The sequence below is a fragment of the Hyaena hyaena genome, unplaced genomic scaffold (assembly GCF_003009895.1).
Source record: "Hyaena hyaena isolate Hyena2069 unplaced genomic scaffold, ASM300989v1 scaffold_566, whole genome shotgun sequence".
Lineage (NCBI taxonomy): Eukaryota > Metazoa > Chordata > Mammalia > Carnivora > Hyaenidae > Hyaena > Hyaena hyaena.
This window is the reverse complement of record NW_024081194.1, coordinates 119,540-137,654: the sequence shown is the minus strand read 5'-3', so window position 1 is coordinate 137,654 and position 18,115 is coordinate 119,540.

Sequence of the window (18,115 nt, the reverse complement as noted above, 5' to 3'; positions counted from 1 at the left end):
GTAGCCCCCATGGTTGGGTCTTCCACTAGCAAGTTCCATATCTGTTTATTGAATGGAATCAACTTTAAAAAAAATTTATTTATTTATTTTGAGAGAGAGAGCAAGAGAGCACATGTGACCTGGACAGGGGCAGAGAGAGGGGGAGAGAGAAAATCCTAAGCAGGCTCTGCACTGATGCAGGGCTCCAACCCATGAGATCATGACCTGAGCCACAGTCAGATGCTTAGCCAACTGAGTCACCCAGGCACCCTGAAAAGAATCAACTTTTCTGAATAACTGTTTTGGAAACATCATCAGTTAAGTTGCATTCTATTGTGGAGCCACTTACTTGTTTCTTTACAAAGAAGAGGTTGAAGACAGTATTTGACAATACGGGCAAAGAAAATGCTAAGTTGGCTCTCAGAAGTCATCAAGAAAATAACTGGCCAGTTCTTGTTACAGAATGGAGCTATATTCACCTAAATGGGAAGAGGCTATGCCTCTCCTGTGTTGTGAATTTTTCTCTTTTTCTTTTACTTCTTACTGAGTCTAAGTAAAACAATTATTAAACTATGATGATAATATCAACTCTTTAGAAATTAAATTGAACCCCATATGAAATCATATCAGAACATAATCTATCAAACTAGATAACAGTAATTTAGTATGGGGTTTGAAATTCTGTTTTGAACATGCCCCTATTAAGCTTTTTTCACAATGTGTTAAGAGTCTTAATACCAAAAAATCCCCTCATGTGCATATGTGTGTGTTCACACACACACACACACATACACACATATGTAATGATTCCAATAGTTAAGACATGGTTCAGGAAAGGTGTTTATAATGGGAGAAATGGTGAGTAGGTATGACCAATGGTGACTATTAATGGAATTTGGAGAAATGCTTGTGGAATATACTGCTATGTGGAAATCTGGCTGAAAATGTCAGAGATAAGCATATCCTTGTTTCATGGGCCCACCATTCTTAAAACTTATTTCTTTCAAATTCGTTATGCTTTTCCCATTTTTTTGACAGTGGGAAAAACTATGCTTTCAGAAAGATCTTCATCAGGAATAAATCCAAGTAACATTTAGCAATAAATAGTTTGCTAAATTTTGGAAATCAGGATTTTCATCTTGTAGAATTAATAATGATTTTCCCTTGCAAATAATTCTTATTTTGACATATTTTCCTTTATTAAATTATACAATATAGAAGTTGAGTCCTATGTTTCATTTTATATTAACTATTGGCTACCTCAGCTGTCTTTAACAGGGAACATACTTGCTTGATCCTTCAAAAAATATTGATTTTTCCCTTGATTATAAAAATACGTTCTAGCACACCTGAATTTGAATCTTAGTTTTGCCACTCCTAAACCATATAACCTCAAGCTAATTTCTCCATCTAAAAACTCAGCATATTAATGGTTTGCTTAAATTTAATGAGGATTAAATGAATGAACACATGCAAAGCACTAATACAATATCTGGCCATTACTAAAAGCCTAAAAATTACAGCAAGTTTTATTAAAATTTTATAAATTTATAAATTAAATGAGATAATGTCACATGTATATGAAATTATATAAACACATACTTAACGTGGTATATTCTAAGATAATAAATGGTAGCTAAAATTTGTAAGGTAAAAGATATTGGAAATATAGAAAAAAGTGCAGAAGAAAACAAAGTTACCTAAAATCTTATTAGCCAATTATGAAAAGCCAATGTTTAATTTATTCTGTTATGTATTAATAAATTCAAGGGAGTCTGTGCTTGGTGTCATGAAGACACACACTTATTTTCAAAACAATGGAAATCTGTATTTGGGTTATTGATAAATTATAAATAAGAACAGAAGTATGTACAGTTTGCTAACTGCTTATTTAGTATTGTTTATCTCACAGTAATGGCACTTTACTGAAAAATGAGACTATAAGTTAAAAAAATATTAGTTATTGTTACATTAACATTTTGCAAATGGAAAACACACACACACACACACCCCAGTGAATTATTTAAGTACTATTTGCAATCATCTGGAACTGGTACCTATTATCTGAATTCTTGTTATTCAAAGTGTGGTTAGTGGATCAGCACCCTCAGTGTAACTTAGGCTTGTGATAAATACAGATGCTTGAGCCTTTCCATAGACTCACTGAATCAAAAATCAGTTTGATTAATGTGCATCTGTCATTCATATACCTTTAAATTTGAGAAGCAATGTTTTAAACCAAACCAAACCAAAGAGGGAGAAAAAAGAGAAATAAAGTTTCGTGGGGTTACACATATTTTAGCAGAATGATTCAGATAGGAGAAAACTAAAAAGAATTGCAGTTAAACTAGTTGAATCTTTTTTTTTAAAGGGGGTTTAATGTTTTACTTATTTTTGACAGAGAGACAGCAGAACATGAGCTGGGGAGGGGCAGAGAGAGGGAGGCACAGAATCCGAAGCAGGCTCCAGGCTCTGAGCTGTCAGCACAGAGCCCAGATCGGGCCTCCACCTCACAAACTGTGAAATCATGACCTGAGCGAAGTTGAACACTTAACCAACTGAATCACCCAGGTACTCCCAGTGAGGACACTTTTAGAAAAAATGTAAACTAATGCATATAGTTATAGTCTTTACTTGTTAAGGAGAAAACATATATAAATGAATATTTTATTTTTATTTTTTTAAATGTTTATTTTTGAGAGACAGAAAGAGACAGAGTGTGAGTAAGGGAGGGGCAGAGAGAGAGGGAGACACAGATTCTGAAGCAGGCTCCATGCTCTGAGCTGTCAGCCCAGAGCTCAATGCAGGGCTTAAACTCACAAGCTGGGAGTCTACCACCTGAGCTGAAGTCGTACACTTAACCTACTAAGCCACCCTGGTACCCCAATTTATTTTATTTTTAAATGGGAGCTGTTTTATTATCTCAAAAGAGCAAATATGTGTGAAAAAATATGAAAATGAATTTTTTATGATTTTCTATTTATGAATTCTTTTTTTCTAATTATTATTTTTTTAAAGTTTACTTATTTATATGAGAGAGACAAAGACAGTGCAAGCTGGGAAGGGACAGAGAGAGGGAGAGAGATTCCAAGCAGGCTCTGCACTATCAGCTCAGAGCCTGAGGTGGAGCTCCATTTCAAGAAATGTGAAATCATGACCTGAGCCAAAACCAAGAGTAAAATGCTTCACTGAGCTACAGGGACCCCTACTAATTCTTTAAATGATTCCTTTGTCTTCCTTTCAGGAATGAATAAAAATAATGAAGAATAATTAGTTTGAATACACTTTAACATGTATCCATTTATCTATACATTCATTAAGCAGAAATTTTTAGGCACTACCTAGTTGAGGTTGTAATCCTGTGATAAGAACAGCTCCTGATATACTGTAAGCAACAAAATAATAATTATCACTATTATGAGGGTTCACACTAGTAGTGATGTCAAGTAGAAAAGCTGGCATACACTTTGGAGGTTTTGAGGAAAGCGACTGACATCCCAACTCTTTTCAGAAAGCATTACCATCAAATTAATATGTTGTACACCTTAAATTTACACAATGTTGTATGTCAAGTATATTTCACTTAATAAAGGTGGAAAAAAAGAGCCTTTCACCTCATTATACTTTGAGTTAATAAGAAATATCCTAGGATAGCTTTTACTGTTTTCTTTGTCAACTTACCTTTCTCCTTTACCCTTCTCTCTTTTTGTGGTTGTGGAGGAGAGTCAACACAGAGTTGAGAAATCATGGAAAAGTCATCAAGATAATAAAGAGTCCAATTCTAATTCTAAAAAGAACACTTAATGTCCCATTTTTGACTTCACAATTATTTCAAAAAATAGATTCTAGCTTTTAATTGATTGCATTGAAAGTTCCTGCATAAATAGATCATAGCTATTTTTTTAATGTTTATTTAATTTTGAGAGCAAGAGAGAGAGCACTAGCAGGGAAGGGGCAGAGAGAGAGAGGGAGACAGAGGGTCTGAAGCAGGCTCCAGGCTATGTGCTGAAAGCAGAGAGCCCTACGTTTGCTGGAACCCACGAATAAGGAGATCATGACCTGAGTTAAACCGTCCAAGTCACCCAGGTGCCCCTAGACCATAACTATTTTTCATAACAGATTATCAGATTCATCTGATGATAAAAACTGAAACTCCAAGCAATAATCCGAGATTTGCATGTTATCTTCATTGTCAAATTAACCTATAATATGGCAGGTTGATAGACACATAAAAATACTTCCTCCTTCAGGTCTACATCGTAACAAATTATAATACAATATCATTTAGCCTTCTGGAATGGAAGGTTGCAATCTTCAGCTATATAAGTATATTTTAACATGAGTTTCATCCATTTATCTATTTTATAAAAAAGTAATTTAATACCTGGGTGGTAGATACTTTGTCATGTTCTAAGAATTCCAAGATAAACAAGACATAGTACTTTCAAGATGCAAAACCCTAAATATGTGAAGTGGCTTCATCCCTATTGTGGTTCTTTGAAAGCATTATAAAACAGGTGCTCTATAAATTAGAATTGTTATTGTTGTGCTCATTAGTATATGGAGATCCTTCTAGAAGCAAGTATCATTTTTTTTAAACAGGTTTTATTTATTTACTTTTTGGCAGCCTAGAAACAGAGTCATGCGAAGCAGCTCAGAGAAGAACAGGGAGAGTGGCCACCATCAGCATGAGGAGCCCAACAAATCAGCCTGGTAAGTGGAAAAAATGATGCCAGAGTATCTTTTTTTGTGTGTCATTAAATCTTCCAATATTGTTTTTTATGCAAAGAATCCACATAGTTCACAATAAAAAATAAGAGTGCGTCTAAAAGGAGACTGTGGCACTCATACTCCTTACTTCAAAGACCTTAGGGAAGTGGTGTTCTGCAGGAATAGTCATGCATTTTGTTTTAGACAAACATGGTGTTACAGTAGATTTATGGCTTTGTGACAGTTGCTTACTTCTTTGAGTCTTATCTTCCTTGTTTGAAAATGGAGATTATGGTAGTTATCTTGTTGTGTTTTCCTAAGAAGTAAGAAGAAATTTCATATAAACATTTGATTTGTTTCTTTAGCATAGAAAAAGAGCTTAAAGGTATAAAGCTAGTATTTATTGAATACTTTCCATGTGCCAAGTACTAAATGCTAACTACTTTACTGCATTGTTTCATTGAATACTCATAACAATGCTTAAGGGTAGATGCTATTATTACTCTCATTTTACAGATGACAAAACTGTACTACTAAAACTTCTTTGACTTTTCTTTAAATTGCATACTACTCTGACAGTTTTTTGAGTGCAGTCCTGTCTGATGCCAGAGTTGCTGTACTTGTATTCATTCATAAAGTCAACAAACATTTATTGGCTATCTATCAAATGCCAAGCTTCCTTTAGTTGAGTTGCCATGCTATTCCCAAATGCTTAGTGCCTAGAATGTAATAGCTGTATATTTATGAGTCATTATAGCTCACAAATAATTTATGAGTAAGTAAAATTGTTTACTATTGATATACCTTGTCTGGAAGACAAAGTAGGGGTCACTATACATATTTTAAAGATGGAAAAATTGAGCCCCCCCCCCCACAAGATTAACTGGCTCACTCGATGTCTTACAATCTCAGTGCTTCTCAAACTCCATGGTTCAGGGTCAGTTTTGTTGTTGTTGTTGTTTTAGTTTTGCAGTGAGCTAACATACAGTGTAATATTAGTTTCAGGTGTTCAATACAGTGAATCAACACTTCCATATAATACCCAGTGGTCATCACAAGTATATTACGTAATCTTCATCACCTATTTCATCCATGCCCCTACACAAGTCCCCTCTAATGACCATCAGTTTGTTCTTTGCAGTTCAGAGTATGTTTCTTAGTTGCCCTCTTTCTCTCTTTTTTCCCTTTGTTTGTTTGTTTTGTTTCTTAACTTTTATATATGAGTGAAATCATATGGTATTTGTTTTTCCCTGACTGACTTATTTTCCTTAGCATAATACTCTCTAGCTCCAGACATGTCATTGCAAACAGGAAGATTTCATTCTTTTTTTTTTTATGGCTGAGTAATGTTCCATATACTATATATCTATCTAAATATCTTTATCTAAATATCTATATCTATATCTTTATCTACATCTACCACATCTTTATCCATTCCTCATTTGATGGACACTTGATATCTTTCCTTAATTTGGCTACTGTAGATAATGCTGCTGTAAACAGCAGGGTGCATGTATCCCTTAATCTATTTGAATCCGTTGCAGACTGAATGTTTTTGCAAACATTAATTACTAGAGAAATAAAATGATTGAAAGGCAGACACAAAATACCTAAGCTCACATTTTTATTGTCATTATTCTGTACACATAAAATTATAAAATGGGTATAAAAGTTTTTAATACTTTCTCTCCATACTCTATTTTCCATACTTCTTGTGGTGCAGACTAACACTAGCCTGTAGACCACACAGTAAGCCTTACAGCACTGATAGTGCTAATATGAGGCAGACCTAATGTTCAATACTAGATCTTTGTTATTCCAATGCAGGCTTTTTCATAGAGGCTCCATAGAGCCTCCACGTACAGCATAAACCTGTGTTATGGTCTAAAGTACAAGAAGATCAAATTCTTAATTGTTCAAATGAAACAGATGCAAAAAAACTGACAAAGCATCTTTAAAGAGCTATTGGAAATAATTGACATAAAAAATGGAAAAACAATGGGAAGTTTATAGGAATGATTTCTTTTAAATTTACTTATCAGAAATCAAGACTTAAAAATTTTAATATGTGACATATTGTTAAAACAATTTCTCAAAATATGTTGTTCCCCTCTTTTCATTCTGTTTATTGTTGGAAAAGAGAAGTTAGGTTGTATTTAGAATACTGGGCCTTATCACTTTCCCAGCAGCATAGAGACCTGGTATAATTCTAAGAGATAAAAGTGACTCTTGGCCAGCTATGAAATGAAAATGAACTCATCTCACCACAACACTGAAAGGGCCTGAAAATAAATGTTACTTGTTCATTTCAAAAACTACTAAAGAAAATTGCAGCGCTTTTGGTACACAGTAAGATGCATATTGCGTCAGCAATGAAAATTTACTTTGTAAAGTGGTTTTGTGGCTTTCTCAGTTCAACTGAAATGGATCCAAATATTTACATGTGCTATTTTATTACATGTGCCATCTGTGTCAAAGTAGGACTGTACAGATGTTCAGGAATAACTTTGGTTGTGAGTAAATAATAGAGGAAGATTGAATTTTTCTCCAAATGATGCTGATGAATTTTTTTTTATCATAGTTTAAGATGTCAGAAATAGTTGTTGTTTTACAGTTCCACCAACTTAACAGTGCTTGATGGAGCTTAAAATGGCTATGAGGGCATTAGAGAAGGGTGGAAATTTATGACAACATTCAAAACTGGGACTTTCAGCCAATCCATTATTATTTTCTGGAGACACTTCCACATACTAAATAGAAATTCACAATATGAAGCAGAGCAAAAAATAATATGCCCTTAAGTAATATAAACAGACTCTGTGGACTTCACTTCCTTTTCTTAAAACTTGTATTTATTTGTTTTGAGAGAGAGAGAGTGAGTGAGTGAGTGAGTGAGAATAGAGGAGGGGCAGAGAGACAGGGAGAGAGGGAGAAAGAGAGAATCCCAAGCATGACCTGTGCTGTCAGCTAGAAGGCCCACATGGGACTCAAACTCATGAACTATGAGATCATGACCTGAGCTAAGATCAAGAGTCAGACACTTAACTGACTGAGCCACCCAGGTGCCCCAGCACTTTACTTTCTGCACCTTGACTCAGAGATCCAAGAATAGTATCATTGAAAAAGTTAGGTAGTCACACCTGTTCACTACTCTTCAGTCAGTGCCTTTATATCCATTTGAGGATTATCTCTCTTACTCACTCTGGAAAGGACAGAGAGGAAAGAAGGACTTAGACAAATGCATTACATCCAAGGGGAAAGCTAGATAGTCCCAATAGGCATTATACATGTGGTGATAATGGGACTAGAGACAGTAGTACTGTGTGTGTGTGTGTGTGTGTGTGTGTGTGTGTGTGTGTGTGTGTGTGTTACTTATTAGATCAGGATCAGAGGGGCGCCTGAGTGGCTCAGTTGGTTAAGCATCCGACTTCGGCTCAGGTCATGGTCTCACAGTTAGTGGGTTTGAGCCCAGCATCAGGCTCTGTGCTAACAGCCAGCTCAGAGCCTGGAGCCTGTTTCTGGTTCTATGTCTCCCTCTCTTTCTGACCCTCCCCTGCTCATGCTCTCTCTCTCTCAGAAATAAATAAAAATTTTTATATCAGGATCAGAGGACCAAGAGTTGGGAGAGAAGATGGTCTACCAACATTTTAGCAAAAGTGCTTTATATGACTGCCTGCTACTGCTTAGCATTTGGACCTGAGGTTGTTCACAATCTCCATTTCAACAGTGAAGTATAGTAGATGCTTGCTACTTACCAATTCTTGCTATAAACTGAGTTATCAGTAGGACCAAAAGCTGAGACTCAGTCTTATGTCTTATTTGTTGAAAAACACTACCCCTCAATAGATTTTCATCACACTTTTCAATCCATAAACAAGCAATAGCAATTATAACAAAGCCAAACATGATTTGGATAATGATTATGTGACATGAGAAATGGAAAATCTCAGAGGTAAAAAAAATGAGTTAATAGAGAAAAAAGAAAATATATTTTTAAAACATGTTTGTCATTCTTACAATTGCATTGAATAGAAGAAATAGAAATTCTAGAACTAGAAGCCACAGAAACTGAAAAAGTTGAAATGCAAAGGACTGAGAAAAAACAGAAAATTTAACAGAAGTAAGTCAGCCTTTGGAGGCAACAAATAATGTAGTCAGCTTTGTGGAAGGCAAACTGAATTAGCACTCCTAGAATGCAGAGGACCAGGACAAATGAGAAAATGATGAGAGAAAAAAATTACCAATATGGAAAAGAAAATCAAACGTGCAGGCAATTCTTTATGAAAAAAGAGAAAAGGAGTAAATAAAAGAGAAGCAGTCCTCAAAGAATCACTGGGGAAAAAAAGTCTTATTCAAGAAATAGGCAGGGTTTTAAAACTCTAGATTTTATTTGCTAAGTTCTGAGATTTTTTTAATATCGCATCAGAACTTCCTATTCTTTAAAAGTTAGGGAAATCTAGGGGTAAACAGACAGAGATTATGAATTTGATAGTTTTGTGGGTTTGTGGCTCGATATAGTGCTTCATGCTTCTGGACGATGCAAGCTTGGTCTATTCAGGTTTTCTTGTTTTCCTTAGACAATTTTGGTAATTTGTGTTAACCTAGAGAAACTATCAGTGCTCAGTAATTTTCCATACATGAACATACATTAGAAAAAAGACTTGAGGGCTGCCTGGGTGGCTCAGTTGGTTAAGTGTCTAAAATTTTTATTTCGGCTCAGGTCATGATCTCATGGTTCATGAGTTTGAGCCCCACATTGGGTTCTGCACTGACAGAGTGGAGCCTGCCTGGGAGTCTGTCTGTCTGTCTGTCTGTCTCTCTCTCTCTCTCTCTCCCCTCCCCTGCCCCGCCTCCGCTCATGTGCCTGTTCTCTCTTTCTCTCTCAAAAAAATAAATATTAGAAAAAAATACTTGAAGTTAATGCATCAGTGAAATAATTAAGTGATTTTAATTTTTCTATCTTAATCTCTCCTTTTTCTGACATATAAAATAATAATATCTCATTGGTTAATCATAGGTTTTATTGAATATACTTAAGAACAGTGCACAAATAAGTGAACAACTTAGCAAATATGGCAAAGCCCACAAACGTGTAATGACCACTCAAATTAGGAAATAAAATGTAACTAACAAAATTGAAAATAATCTTTTTTCTTCTAATCATAAATCCCAATCTTCTATAAGGAAACTTCTTTCCTGAATTCTAATACTATACATTATTTTACATTTTTTGAGTTTCTATAAATGGACTGATAGAATTTGTACTTGTGTGACTTTTTGATCTCAACATTATTTATGTGAGATTTCTATGTACAACAGTAATTTAGTTTTTGGTGCTATGTGCTATTCCATCATGGCCAGTCTTTGGTGTTTTCAGTCTTATACACGTCTTTTGGGATGTGCAAGTGCACATATCTATTGGATGTAGCATTACTTATATGGGACTTTTATGTTCATTTTTAGTTGATAACTGCTAATTTTCCAAACTGGTATACTAATTTATACGCTCACCAGCAAGGGATATGAATTCTAGTTGTTCTGTATCCTTACCAATGCATGATTGCTATCAGAGATTTGTATTTTAGCCATTATGGTGGGTGTGTTGTGGTATCCCATTGTGGTTTTAAATAACATTTTCATAATGACTATTAATTGTTGTATTACTACTCCACATAAACAGTTCTCTTGTTACTTCCAAACTAAAGGCAAATTGAGATTTAGAGGAGGTATTAAGAAAGATGGTAGCTTTATTTACCTCTGCTAAATGAGAATTTGATCTAAAGGAACCTAAAATTCCCCTTTACCCAGGAAATTTTTCGAGTATATAATAACATCTGTTATTAAATGTATGGAAGCCTAGCAATTTCATTCAGCTTAAAATCCAACTTACCAATCTTGTTGAACTTCTGCTTTTCCTTTAGCTAATTAATGCAATGCAATCTATCAATTTTGTCTTGTTTCATTGGTTACAAACCAATCTTATGACAGTAGAATCACAGTTGGATGGTGATGATTAGAGTTTGTTGCAGCAGAGTGATTGCACACTCCATTTCTGTATTGGGAAAACTAAGTATTTGTCCAGCCATTTGAAACTAGGGATGGCACATGGGCAATAGGTGTGAAAACAATCCAGGAGGGCAGCGTTCATGTCAGATTTTGACAGAGGGCCTGGGTTTTTCACCTGTACAGCAAGTGTGACAGCTCCATCACTTTTCCAGGCATTTCCTCTGGTGGGCTGTGCAATGGTTCATTTGCTTCCACGACTATTAGTTTCCAAACAGTATGAGTGCTTGGCTGATGTGTTATTGAGACAATTTAGATGTGCATGATCTGATACTAGGTTGTGAAATGTCATGTTTTATTTTTAATGAAACCGTATTATCAGATCATCTATCTATCATCTATCTATCTATCTATCAATATTTTTATGAATAGTTTATTGTCAAGTTGGTTTCCAGCAACACCCAGTGCTCATCCCAAGTGCCCTCCTCCATGCCCATCACCCCTCCTCCCCCTACACCCATCATTCCTCAGTTTGTTCTCAGCATTCAAGAGTCTCTCATGGTTTGCCTCTCTCCCTCTCCCCCACTATTTCCCCACTTCTTCTCCCCCACGGTCCTCTGTTAAGTTCCTCCTAATCCTCTTATATGTCCTTCTCTGCCTGACTTATTTCGCTATCTATATATTTTTTTGTATATTTACTTTTACCAGTGAGTCAGTACAGTCTTCATGTAACCTTGTTCCTTCCTGCTACATTATTTGCTACTCTAACATATGATTAAAGGGAGAAAGAGCTGAGATTAAGAGTCAACTAAGTTGAAGTTATTTTTATTGGTAGATCAAATCTTCCTCATTTGTCTCTCTGTCTTAGAACCAGAGTTAGTTTTGAATTAATTCTTTATAAGTAATAATTTTAGTTATGTTTAATCAATGTTTAGCCACATTCCTGTGGCTAAGCGATGTGCACATGATATAGGGATGTCTGGGTAATTTAATTTATGCCTTCTGTTAGATTTAACAAAAGAAAAAAAAACCCTGCAATTCAAGTACATATTAGTGAAATAAGTGCTCTGCTCAGAGTCTAAGGTAGTAAGCTATTAATTAATTTTCCATAGCCATGTTCTCACCCTAAAATAAAAACCTGACTAATGGCTTTAACCAAGAATTACTGAAAGGCTTTATTAAGAAAGGAGTAAAGAGAATTGAGAGGAATTATGGAGATTATGATCCATTCATTTAGGCATGTCCATTTCCCCCAAGTTTTACCTTGATATCATTTACAGATTTCTCCCAAAAACATTTCAAAACAGGAACATTTGTAGTTAGTTTTACATAAAGTGAACTGTAAGTTTAACCTATGCTAAAGAAAGAAAAATCACTAGAGATAATATTCATGTAAAGCAAATAAAAAAAAAACATCTGAAGGAATTATTAAAAAGGGAAGAGTTGAGGGGTGCCTGGTGGGCTCAGTCAGTTGAGCATCTGATTTCAGCTCAGGTCATGGTCTCATGGTTCATGGAATTAAGTCTGACATTGGGCTCTGTGCTAACAGTTCAGAGCCTGAGCTTGCTTCAGATTCTGTGTCTCCTTCTATCTCTGCTCCTGCCCTGCTTGCACTCTGTCTCTCTCTCAATAATAAATAAGGATTAAAATTTTTTAAAAAGGGGAGGGAGTTAAATTCTCATCCATTCAAACAACTATAACATAAAACTTAAATTTCTTTATTGATGTGTGTTTATTCTTCAAGAAAAATGAGCATGTAAAAGCCCTTCTGATCACATTATTTTCATTTACTGGTAGAGAAAAGAAAGAAAAGTAATTGCATTGTAACATTGGAATAGAATTTATCCCAATGACTCTATGGTGTATAATGACATAGCTTAGATTCTGTGATACACAGAATTCCTTTGCTTATTTAATTACAAGGAAAAAAAATCTGAACTTTGTGCTATGAAATCGGAGTTCATGGCATAGACTAGTAGGATTATGAAGTGAGAAAAGATTCCTTGAACAAAATGGCAGTTTCTTTACAACCCGGGGTGTTAGAGAAATGTTTTGTCTTGATGGATTCTACAAAATATATCCTACTAAGATGTCGATCAAGCAAATTAATAGAAATATTCTTGATAAATTGTAACTGATGGATTCTTATAGAGGCATATGAAATACATCAAAATGAAAACAAACTTGTTTCTTGTAACTTCAAATGATGAAAAAATAATAATCTTTATTAGGATCAGAAGAAATGAATATAATACACTTTTTTTGAAAACACTGATATCTTTCTTTTTTTCTTTTTATTTCAAGTTTTTACATAAACTAAAGTTAGTTAACATAAAGTGTAATCTTGGTTTCCGGAGTAGAATTTAGTAATTTATCACTTACTGTGCTCATCACAAGTGCCCTTCTTACCACCCATCACCCACTTAGCCAATCACCTGCTCACCTCCCTCATCAACCCTCAGTTTGTTCTGTCATTTAGATACCTTAAATTTATAAGCTCCATTGACATTTTTTCCCTGTCAACTATATTCAATTAAAACAGTTAACATAGACTTACACTAATTTAATTAAGTTACTATTTAATTCTTTCACCTTTTTAAATCATTGAGTTATAAAATTCTCTGATAAGTCAACTTTGCTCCTCCTCTTCATGGAAGCCATATCAAGTAAGCATTTTTTCACACAACTACAAACATAGAAGTACACACACACACACACACACACACACACACACACCTGTATGTTCAAGTAAAAGTCCATGATTTTGCATTTATACCACCTCTCATGACCTTTCTACAGACCATTCTCTTCCCTTCAAGACTAAATCTCTTCTATTCATGTAACTTGTTCCTTTACTCAGTAGAAATGGAAAGTACTAATATATCTAAAATTCTGACTATCCGTCAGCCGTATTGGAAGATGGGTGGATGTTTTCCTTATTCTCACTCTTTATTCGTTTTTCCAATTGTTTTTTGCCTTGTGATCCAATGTCTTTTCCACTGACATCTCTCTCCCTTAACAAATTAATTATGTTTTAGGTATCAGATAAAAGGGATTGGATAAATTACTTCATATTAAATTGAAACTAATTATTAGAGTCTACTTCATAATAGTATTTTCCTTTTGTAAGGAATATTACATATCTATGCAAGGAATTATAGACTCTTATGATAAAAACTAGAGGCAATATTTACTTACTCTAAAATATGTGTGATCATAAAATTTGTAGTCCTAAGAAATCCTTGATAGTGAAAGGCACTACTAATAATTGCATGGGGATAACAGTATAAACTGGGTCTGTGCCTGACAAACCAGAACCTTCAAAGTCATTTCCTAGTCCTGGGCAGCCCTCTCTGTCCAGAGCAGCCCTTCGTATGGTTCCCAGAGTTTGCAGATATATGCTGTTTTGTAAAACTTCAGATCAAAACAAATGGGGAGTATTTCCCATTAAAGTGTCCCTGAGATGACTTAGAAATTTTAGGATAGGCAATTTTCTAAATTTTAGTACAGAAAATGTGGTTGGTATTAATATAGTACATGGTTAGTGCAGTATGGAAAATGCATTGAACTTGATTTCTACTTGTTTCTACTCTTCAAAGGCAAGTTATTGTATCAATTTACTTTACTTTATTGAGCCTCTATTCCTTGTCTATAGAATATCTTGTCTATAGAATAATGAAGGAAAGTAATTAAGATTGAAGACGCATAAAGATATTTACAGCACTGATATTCTATGAGTCTGGCACAGAGTTATGGTAAGCTTTCCTATTTCCAATAAATAATACCACAAACTAAAAAAAGTGATTTATATACAACTGATATAAATTTTTAGATCCCTCTAATAATGACTGAGGAAAGGGGGGACAGAAATCTTCAACTCCATTTCCCCCTGTTATTATATTTGTTTATGCACGAAGTGTGTTAAACCTCTGTTGAAAGTTAAATGCCATTGGAAACTACAGTATAAGATTTTTTGGTAACAGTATGATGAATGTTAGTACAGCATGGGACCCCGTTTATTGATTATGAAATGAAAATAAGGACACTTCTTTTTGTTTTATTGATTTTTAAAATATGATTTGACGTATATTATCTGTAATGATTCTGTATTATTTATACTACAGAAAAAAATACCATTCTGGGGACTCTGGAATGATTTCTGAAACTAATAATGGTTATACAATTGTTCTTTCTTTGTCTATGCAGTCATGGATAGGGTTATGTTCTCTGGGAAGACCATTCAGTTTCTCTGATTTTAGTATTAAAATATAGCATGAATTAGGACTAAGGTTTAACAAAGATAGGTATAAACGTTGGTATTAAATTAAGGATAACTTTGGAAGAGAACCAACACAAGATTTAGAAGCTGACAGATCATACTTCAAATTTTGGCCTCAATGGTATTGGTTTGGTAACGTTAGATCCAGTTACCTATCTTCTTTGGGCCTTAGTTCCCTCATACGTAAAGTGGAATGTTGATATATAACTCACTGAATTGTTGATAAAATTAAATAATACAAATGAATATAACTGTTGCAATAAATATAATGTCACAGATCTCAATCTATTTACTGTTTCTTGCTTGAGAATCTTGAATAAATACAATCAGGAACTGCTACTTCAACTATTTGTCTTTGAATCTTGGTATTTTGCTTAATCTTTGTCTGTATTAGACTCTTATAAATTACCCCCACGTCCTTGCTACCCCCAACCCCAAATTAAATCATTAATGACACTAATTTGCAAGCTGTGCTTCTGTCAGCAAGCTGATGATATATCAGCTTGTGGGAATGACTCCTGTCTTTCAGGACACCAGTGCCAAATATTTGATACTTATTAGAGTAATTGCTTTGCATACTAAAAAATCCAACATTGCTTTATTAATTTTTTTTAGTTTTTAGTCATCTGTAACAAAAATAAATGAATATGTGTCTGGTATAAGTCGTAGGGTACTTTATTTTACACGAAATGTGTTAAAATCTTTGAAAGAATAAATGAAAATGTAAGATGTCCTACAAGGCTAGAGCACACCATTTTCCAGGAATCCCCCAAATAACTAACAGTGAAAGATGAATGGCAGGGGAAGAACATGGAGGTTGTGAAAAGACCTGTTTGTATAGTACTTTAGGCTCCCACTGCGGTCAATCAAGAATTGTATTAATATCTCAACATTGTGTAATATGCTTCAAATGACTATCTGGAACATTATTTTGATTTGTATTCCTTTAAAATCAACTTCAATTTCCAGTACTATCTTCTATCATTTTTCGTTGTTATAAAGGTGAATCAAATATTTGTGTCAGATTAGATTTCTCTTTGGGGGAGAAAAAGAAAAAGATGACAACAAGGAAGGAGAAGCAGGAGTGGATTTGTGCCCACGTGTTTACGATCATACTATAGTTGCAGTGGTATCTAGGTACTTTTAACCTATGGAAATTATTTTTTTAATTCAAAAACTTTTAAAATTAATCTTTAATAAAATTGTAGTTATGACAGAAAGAGACATGGGGTTCTAGACATTTTTATTTTACTTGTAATTTGAAGTGGTGTTCTTGATAACTTACCATTTTTTAAGTTTTTATTTAAATTCCAGTTAGTTTACATATAATGTCTTATTAGTTTCAGCTGTAAAATATAGTGATTCATCACTTCTGTACGATACTCAGTGTTCATCACAAGTGCACTCCTTAATCTCCACAACCTATATCAGCCATCCCCAACCCACCTAACCTCCAGTGACCCACAGTTTGTTCTCTTTATAGTTAAGAGTCTGTTTATAGCAGCATTATCTACAATAACCAAATTATGAAAGCAGCCCAAGTATCCATCGACTGATGAATGGATAAAGAATATATACATATGTGTGTGCACCTTTTCATGTGTCTGTTGGCCATCTGTATTTCTTCAGTGGAAAAATGACTGTTCATGTCTTCTGCCCAGTTTTAATTTTATTATTTGATTTTTGGGTGTTGAGTTGTATCATTTCTTTACATATTGGATTCTAACCCTTTATCAGATATGTCATTTGCAAATATCTTCTCCCATTCAGTAGATTCTCTTTTAGTTATGTTGATGGTTTCCCTTGCTGTGCAGAAGTTTTTTTATTTTAATGTAGTCCCAATAGTTTATTTTTGTTTTTGTTTCCCTTACCTCAAGGGATTCATGTAGAAAGATGTTGCTACAGCCAATGTCAAAAAAATTACTGCCTATGCTCTCTCCTAGGATCTTTATGGTTTCAGGCATCACATTTAAGTACTTAATCCATTTTTTGTTGTTGTTGTTTTGGTGGGATGAGCATTTTATTAATTCTTTTATCTATTTATTTTTTAAGTTTTTATTTAAATTCCAGTTAACATACAGTGTAATATCAGTTTCAGATGTACAATGTATATAGTGTAAGAAAGTGGTCCAGTTTCATTATTTTGCATGTAGCTGTCCAGTTTTCCCAACACCATTTGTTGAAGAGACTGCCTTTTTTCCCATTGCATATTTTTGCCACCTTTGTCAACGATTAATTGACCATATAATTGTGAATTTATTTCTGGATTTTCTGTTCTGTTCTATTGATCTGTGTGTCTGTTTTTACGCCAGTGCCATATTATTTTGATTACTACAGTTTTGTGATATAACTTTAAGTATGGAATTGTAATAACCCCAGGTTTGTTTTCTTTTTCAAGATTGCTTTGGCTATTTGGCATCTTTTTTGGTTCCATACAAATTTTAGGATTGTATGTTTTTCTTCCATGAAAAATGCGATTTGTATTTTGATAGGGATTCCATTACATTTGTAGATTGCTTTGGGTAGTAGAGACATTTTAACAATATTTGTTCTTCCAATCCATGAGTGTAGATTGTCTTTCCATTTCTTTGTGCCATCTTCAATAGCTTTCATCAGTGTTCTATAGTTTCAGAGTACTGATCTTTCACCTGTTTGGTTAAGTTTATTCCTAAGCATTTATTATTTTTGTTGAAAATGTAAATGGGACTGATTCCTTAATTTCTCTTTTTGCTGCTTCATTATTAGTGTATAGAAATGAAATGGATTTCTGTACATTGATTTCGTATCCTGTGACTTTACTCAAGTTATTTATCAGTTCTAATGTTTTTTTGTTAGTGGAGTCCTTTGGGTTTCCTATATAAAATAGCATGCCATCTACACATAGTGAGCGTTTTACTTCTTCCTCACCAATTTGGATGCCTTTGATTTCTTTTTGTTGTCTGATTGCTACGGCTAGGGCTGCGAGTACTTTATTGACTAAAAGTGATGAGAGTGGACATCCTTGTTTTGTTCCTAACCTTAGAGGGGAAGTTCTCAGTTTTTCCCCATTGAGTATTATATTAGCTATGGCTTTTTCATATAAGGCTTTTATCATGTTGAGGTATGTTCCCTCTAACCTAATTTGTTGAGAGTTGTTATAATAAT